At 49.2% G+C, this 8,104-nt stretch overlaps 1 protein-coding gene across 2 annotated transcripts in view; it reads right to left on the bottom strand.

Annotated features, from left to right (window-relative positions):
* The window catches only part of b4galt4 (UDP-Gal:betaGlcNAc beta 1,4- galactosyltransferase, polypeptide 4), a 30,056-nt gene extending 22,457 nt beyond the window's left edge, over positions 1-7,599 (bottom strand). Inside the window, exons 1-3 of one of the 2 annotated variants that reach the window (XM_004912273.4) lie at positions 7,559-7,599; positions 4,369-4,507; positions 1,226-1,325 (exon numbers count right to left, since the gene is read on the bottom strand). The gene's annotated coding sequence lies outside the window, so the exon portion shown is untranslated. The remainder of the gene's footprint in view (positions 1-1,225; positions 1,326-4,368; positions 4,508-7,558) is intronic. The other variant, XM_012958137.3, reaches the window with a different exon arrangement.
* Positions 7,600-8,104: the final 505 nt, after the last annotated feature.

Below are 8,104 nucleotides of genomic sequence, written 5' to 3' on the forward strand. Positions count from 1 at the left end.
CCCCCCCAGCCCAATAAATAGTGACTGTCTGTGGCACCTTACAGTCCCCCTGGCATTCCCAGTACCCAGAGGCACAAACAGCCCCCCCCAGCCCAATAAATAGTGACTGTCTGTGGCACCTTACAGTCCCCCTGGCATTCCCAGTACCCAGAGGCACAAACAGCCCCCCCAGCCCAATAAATAGTGACTGTCTGTGGCACCTTACAGCCCCCCTGGAATTCCCAGTACCCAGAGGCACAAACAGCCCCCCCCCCAGCCCAATAAATAGTGACTGTCTGTGGCACCTTACAGCCCCCCTGGCATTCCCAGTACCCAGAGGCACAAACAGCCCCCCCCCCAGCCCAATAAATAGTGACTGTCTGTGGCACCTTACAGCCCCCCTGGCACTCCCAGTACCCAGAGGCACAAACAGCCCCCCCCCAGCCCAATAAATAGTGACTGTCTGTGGCACCTTACAGTCCCCCTGGCATTCCCAGTACCCAGAGGCACAAACAGCCCCCCCAGCCCAATAAATAGTGACTGTCTGTGGCACCTTACAGCCCCCCTGGCATTCCCAGTACCCAGAGGCACAAACAGCCCCCCCCCCAGCCCAATAAATAGTGACTGTCTGTGGCACCTTACAGCACCCCTGGCATTCCCAGTACCCAGAGGCACAAACAGCCCCCCCAGCCCAATAAATAGTGACTGTCTGTGGCACCTTACAGTAGCCCCTCTGGCATTTGCCAGAAGCCACAGATTGCCAGTCCGGGCACGCTGGGACAGAGAAGCAGTACACGTGGGTGACAGGAGGGCCCTTTATATCTGGCGGTGCAGGGATTCAAACCCGTACCTTGCAGCACTAGGGCCTGTGTTCAATTCCAACTAGGGACACTATTGGTGGTGTCGTGCTGGTGTAGAGGGATCCGGGGTCTGCTGGCCCTGGCTGCAGTTGGCAGTTAGTATTGGCCAGTTTAATACAGACCACAGACAGATATAAGTCTGCGTCGGAGCGGAACCCCACAGGTGACTCGGCTCTCGGATCAACCAAATGCGACTGAGATTTAACCCTGACCTGCCCAGTGCGTGACATTCCCATCAGGCAAAACTGAGCAGCACGAACTGCATTGGGAGATAACTATAATTAGCCCCCAGGGTAACTGTGCAGGACATTATTTAGCAAGTTTCCCTCATACGAGGAAGGAATAATAATAATAATAATATAACATGACTGGGACTAGGCGCTTACCTTGTGGCCCTTAGGGTCCCGTGCCCATACTGCTGACCAATGAGGAGGGTCGCTATTGCCAGCCGGCCCGGAGCAGACTGTTGAACATCAATGGGCCCAGCTGAGGGAGGGAGGGGAAAAAAGAAATTCTTGAGCCTGTGGGACGTTCCCTCCTCTCCTCTCCTCCTATTCATTACTCTGTAAACTGACTCTGCCATGTGGCAGCCAGTGCCGGGGGGAGAGGGTTTGGGCAGGAACATAGGGGGGCAGGGGGGGTGGCACAGCCCTGTCTGAGGGGAGAGGGTTTGGGCAGGAACATAGGGGGGCAGGGGGGGTGGCACAGACCTGTCTGAGGGGAGAGGGTTTGGGCAGGAACATAGGGGGGCAGGGGGGGTGGCACAGCCCTGTCTGAGGGGAGAGGGTTTGGGCAGGAACATAGGGGGGCAGGGGGGGTGGCACAGCCCTGTCTGAGGGGAGAGGGTTTAGGCAGGAACATAGGGGGGCAGGGGGGGTGGCACAGCCCTGTCTGAGGGGAGAGGGTTTGGGCAGGAACATAGGGGGGCAGAGCCTACAGTTTTCATTGCTCACTGCAACCGCACTGCAAATCAGCAAGAAATAAAGGGGAAGTTTGCCTTAACTCAGGGGTCCCCAACCTTTCTTACTGGTGAGCCACAGTCACATGTAACGAGACTTGGGGAGCAACACAAGCACCATAAAAGCTCATGGAGGTGCTGAAATAAACCCAATAGGGCTGTTCTGCCCCCAATAAGGGGTAATTATATCTTAGTTGGGATCAAGTACAGGTACTGTTTTATTATTACAGAGAAAAGGGAATCATTTAACCATTAAATAAACCCAATAGGGCTGTTCTGCCCCAATAAGGGGTAATTATATCTTAGTTGGGATCAAGTACAGGTACTGTTTTATTATTACAGAGAAAAGGGAATCATTTAACCATTAAATAAACCCAATAGGGCTGTTCTGCCCCAATAAGGGGTAATTATATCTTAGTTGGGATCAAGTACAGGTACTGTTTTATTATTACAGAGAAAAGGGAATCATTTAACCATGAAATAAACCCAATAGGGCTGTTCTGCCCCAATAAGGGGTAATTATATCTTAGTTGGGATCAAGTACAGGTATTGTTTTATTATTACAGAGAAAAGGGAATCATTTAACCATTAAATAAACCCAATAGGGCTGTTCTGCCCCAATAAGGGGTAATTATATCTTAGTTGGGATCAAGTACAGGTACTGTTTTATTATTACAGAGAAAAGGGAATCATTTAACCATGAAATAAACCCAATAGGGCTGTTCTGCCCCAATAAGGGGTAATTATATCTTAGTTGGGATCAAGTACAGGTACTGTTTTATTATTACAGAGAAAAGGGAATCATTTAACCATTAAATTAACCCAATAGGGCTGTTCTGCAGGAGGCTGGAGTCCAGTAACAGGTGTGTTGTTGGGGTGTAACTGGGCGGGGTCAGAGTGTAACTGGGCGGGGTCAGAGTGTAACTGGGCGGAGTCTGGGTGTAACTGGGTGTCAGTCAGGTTTGTTTGTTACAGAAGAGGCCACTTGTTGCCCCAGGGGTGGGTTCAGTAATATAGTATTTTTGCAGGCAGCAGGAACACAGTTCTCTGCACTAATATAAGGCAAACAGCTATAGGCCATAAATATCCTGTAAATGATATCCTTATAAACAGCACTAAGTGATGTCATCAGTTATAATTGGTGCCCAGTTATGTCATTTTTCTCACACAACCCACTGAAACTTGTGTATAATAATACTGTACCCCCTGTTGGAGTCCCATGACCTGTATAACAGCACCCAGCCAGCCTGCAGCCTCGGCCATTTATAGAGTCATGCAACTCCTCTGTGACTTGTAATATCCTTATAATTTACGATAGGGGGTACGTTATTCACCATATAATGATCACAATAAAGTGACCCTTCTTGCTCGGAGCAAACTCTCCTCTCTGGTTACTTCCTGGTACAACTCTGTGAGTCTTGTCTACTAATATAAATGTGGTGATAAATGATTCTGTGCAAACAGAGCTGGGTGCTGATCTGAACAGATTAGCAAAACATAAACTTCTCAGCAGAACAAAGGTCATTCCCAGTGTTTTTGAAAAAATGCTGTAATAAGCGCAGAACCGTCCCTCCCGGCACAACCGCATTCATGTAAGATAGGGAGCTGCCATAGTGCTTGCATCAGCTGGGGAGAATGAATGAAGGTGTCCTTGGGAACTGCTCACTGTAATAGCCTTGTGCCTTCATATGGTCGCAGAACCCCTCAGTGACTGCTAATATCCTTATCATTTAAAGTAGGGGGTACATTATCCCTTATAATACATGAGTGATACTCAGAGTTCCCTGTATAACTCAGCCTGCAGCCTTGTGCCTTTATATGGGCACAGAACCCCTCAGTGACTGCTAATATCCTTATCATTTACAGTAGGGGGTACATTATCCCTTATAATACATGAGTGATACTCAGAGTTCCCTGTATAACTCAGCCTGCAGCCTTGTGCCTTTATATGGGGGGCACAGAACCCCTCAGTGACTGCTAATATCCTTATCATTTACAGTAGGGGGTACATTATCCCTTATAATACATGAGTGATACTCAGAGTTCCCTGTATAACTCAGCCTGCAGCCTTGTGCCTTTATATGGGGGGCACAGAACCCCTCAGTGACTGCTAATATCCTTATCATTTACAGTAGGGGGTACATTATCCCTTATAGTACATGAGTGGGTTCCCTGTATAACGCATTTCACCCCCGGCCCAGGTTGCGCAGTAAATGCGCTATATATATATAAACACAGTGCAGCTGAGTTATGACAAACATGCAGTGAGGGTGTGAAAGGTGAATATATATTTTTTTAACCCCATGGAGATACAGCCAATAAACAAGCTTGACTGCCCTGCCAATATAAGTTTGGCACCTCCCACCCTTACCAACAAACACACTTACTGTATATGTATTTGTATTATATATTAGTGTCTATGAGGATGGAATAACACTGGGCAGCGGGTCATTATATGGATTCTTATGGCTACTTGTGGCCCTAATGACCTGATGCCCAAGAAGCACCGAGCATCCCCAGACCGTACCATTACAACTGTGACACCCAGAGGCTATAGAGTCCCGTCCCTACCTTTTTTGAGCTCAGAGTGGATTGTTCCATATCAGTAGGGTCCCCCCTTGATGGGGAAGTAATGGATCAGTCTGACAGCCGTCATCCTCTCAACGCTTCCCCTGTTCCGCTACTCACCATAAAGCTGGCTGTGCTGGAGCTAGAGCGGTACCATAGAGAATGGAAAGGGTCTAGTTAGACTTTCTATTACGGTATGCGCAGCCATTTTACTTAGGGGCAGAAACCCTGACCCTTATACCCTGATGAGAAGTTGCATTATTAAAGAATCACACATGGCAAAAAAATGTTAAAAAATAGCTGTAGTTTTTGAAAAAGGAAAACAATAAAATGAAAGCACAAAAGACAATGAGCAGGTTCACTGATACTATGAAGATCAGAAACTTTTAAAATTCACCTTAAAGTCCTCATCCTGGTAAATTAAGCAAAGCTTTTATTAATGCCCAGAGTGAATTATATGTATCACTTTAATGGCTTGGTGCTGGCTGCACAGATATAGATATAGGGCACCAGGGCCGGACTGGGGGGTGCAGGGCCCACCGGGATTATTCCCAGTATCCAGGTGGCCCAGTCCGACGCTGTAGGTCACCTCAAAACCAGGGTGGGACTGGGGGGTGCAGGGCCCATTGGGATTATTCCCAGTATCCAGGTAGCCCAGTCCAACGCTGTAGGTCACCTCAAAACCAGGGTGGGACTGGGGGGTGCAGGGCCCATTGGGATTATTCCCAGTATCCAGGTGGCCCAGTCCGACGCTGTAGGTCACCTCAAAACCAGGGTGGGACTGGGGGGTGCAGGGCCCATTGGGATTATTCCCAGTATCCAGGTGGCCCAGTCCAACGCTGTAGGTCACCTCAAAACCAGGGTGGGACTGGGGGGTGCAGGGCCCATTGGGATTATTCCCAGTATCCAGGTAGCCCAGTCCAACGCTGTAGGTCACCTCAAAACCAGGGTGGGACTGGGGGGTGAAGGGCCCATTGGGATTATTCCCAGTATCCAGGTGGCCCAGTCCAACGCTGTAGGTCACCTCAAAACCAGGGTGGGACTGGGGGGTGCAGGGCCCATTGGGATTATTCCCAGTATCCAGGTAGCCCAGTCCAACGCTGTAGGTCACCTCAAAACCAGGGTGGGACTGGGGGGTGAAGGGCCACCAGGGCTCTAACCCCAGGGGCCCTGCAGGTGTCCCCTAACCGCCCCCCCCCCCGCAGGCAGGGGCGCTTCTGCCATTAGGCAAGTTGAGAAACTCGCCTCAGGCGGCAGAAGCGCCCCAGTTACGAGGGGCGGCAAAAAGCCGCTCCTGGTAACTTTAAGAGCCGAATTTCCGGTTTTTAAACAGGAAATTCGGCTCTTCTTGTGCAGAGAGCGCAATTGCACTCTCTGCACTAGCGATCTCACCGGACCCGCTCCTGCGCTCAGAAGGTAAGCGCTAGGGAGCGGGGGGCATCCAGGAGCCGCCTCAGGCGGCGATATGTCCAGAATCGCCCCTGCCTGCAGGGCCCCCCCACCCAACGTCCTAACCCAAGAGGGGAGGAGCAGTCGGGCAGGGGGAGCACCACGAGAGTCGGGTCTGGGCCGCCGGGACCCACTAGTCCCGATTTCCGCGAGACAGTCCCTCTTTTGACAGCTCAACCCCCAATCCCAGATTCTTACTGAAAAGTCCCTCATTTCCCTTTGATCTCCTGCACTGAAGCTAAAAAAGATACAAATGTAATTAAAAGTAGCTTTTGGCAGAGAGCCCAGAAACCTTAACGAGCATCACCTGCACTTAGATACATTGTTTCTCATATTTAATTAAATAAGTGGGCTTTTGATAGAGAGCCCAGAAAGGTAAAAAGCCCCCCCCCCCCGCACTGAGATCCAAGTGTAACTAATAAACTAAACAGGTTTCTTAGGGCAGTGACAGATGGGGAGATTAGTCGCACCACAACAAATCTCCATTGTCGCGGGCGACTAATCTCCCTGCAATGCAGTTGCCCGAAGTTTCCTCTGCAGGTAAAAATGAAGTTTGATTCCAGGATATATAAGGGCTAGTATTTTTTTCCAGTAAAGGTGGAAGCCTGACTGCTACCTGTGATTTGCACCTAGGGTTACTACCTGGGCAGCATTGAATATGGTGCTAAATGCTCTTTTTATTAATTGCACAGCTCGATAAAAATACAGAAAGTTCACTCTGTTTTTCCAGAAAAGGACCTATTTGTGCCTAATTTGCCGATACCCTCTGTACTGAATAGCATTAAAATACACTGAATATTTTCCTTTGGATGTGGCCCACAATGTCATCTACCTCATTGGCATCATGACTCCGCCCCTGACATTATGGATCCACCCCCTTCACAACACCATCCTTCAAAAACCCTTATATTTAACAACAAATCTTCCACAAAATACAGTGATGGTAGAACATGGGTCACACCGGACTCCTCCCCCAAGGTGGCCCTTGCTAAGTGGAGGAGAAAGCGAGATGGTGTTAAACTACACGTCACTGCTGCCATAAAGAAGCAAATAGGTTCTTGCAAATGAAACAAAAGTTTTGTTAATGATACATGGCAAATTGATTGAGGCAGATAGTTATTGTCAGTCATATTAAAGGCAGAGCTGGGCAACTAGCAGCTAGTGGTCCGGGTCCCCTCTAGTGGAAACATTCATGGAGTCATTCATTAAAGCCTGAATCATTTTAGCGCTGTGTTCCAGGGTTGCCAGGTTGGGAGTTTTCCTGACAAATTGGGCTACTAATGTAAAGCCCAGGCCGGTTTCCAAAGTACAAACCCACCAAGGTACAGATTTGGGCTATTTTTTTGGAGCCTTGGCGGGTTTGTAGTTTGGAAACTAGCCAAAGTTTTTCCCCCTAGTGTGCCTGTCCCACTGCATGCTGGGTAATGTAGTTTGTATCTAACAATTAGCCTACAGCTAGGGTTAATATAAAACTACAATACCCAGCATGCAATTGGACAGTTGTAGCCCACTTATAATTAGAGGTGGCACTACCTGCTGATATGTCACTATACTTGGCGCTTTCAGGAGTCCTGAGCCCCGCTTACTTTGGGGAACAGCTATTCCTTTATACGTTGGCGTGCCTCCACCCAGGATAGGGATAGAATGAACTATAACTCCCCTCCTGAGAACTTGATACTGTACTGCAGTGTGGGGACTCCCAGCACTCCTGGTACCTTGCCCCCTCCCTGGGGTAGTTGCTTACCCGGCAGTGTGGATCCTCCGTGTATGCAGAGACAGGACACTGGATGGATGTTTAACCAGTGGAACTTATTTATTGTCACAGATGTATCAGACAGGCAGGTTACACACAGGAGCAATGAGACAGTCAGGGTATACTCCCTCTTCCTTAAGAGACCCTCTCTCCACGAGATATTAGCAGTACTCCCGCCAGATGATTCCCTTTAGGGGTTCCCTCCGGTACTTCTCGCCAGAAGCCCCTCTCTAGGGCACTTCCCGGTACTACACGCCAAGCGGACACCCCCTCAGCAGACCTCACCCCGGTACTTCCACTTAGATACCCCTGGATTAGGCAAATCTCCTACACTTAGCACTTTACTCCCTGACTCCAGCTATGAGTGCTGGTGGATCTTAATCCAGTAATCCTCCTGTAGGGGCCACGCTGCCCAGCTAGATAACCTGCCTACCACTCCTAGAGTGGTCTATAACAATCACTCACTGTCTAACTCTGACCTGTTGTTAACCTCTTCTCCAAGAGGGGTCCCAGGCTGAAAGACCTGCAGGCACATGG

Source organism: Xenopus tropicalis, chromosome 2 (genome assembly GCF_000004195.4).
Source record: "Xenopus tropicalis strain Nigerian chromosome 2, UCB_Xtro_10.0, whole genome shotgun sequence".
NCBI classification, from domain to species: Eukaryota; Metazoa; Chordata; class Amphibia; order Anura; family Pipidae; genus Xenopus; species Xenopus tropicalis.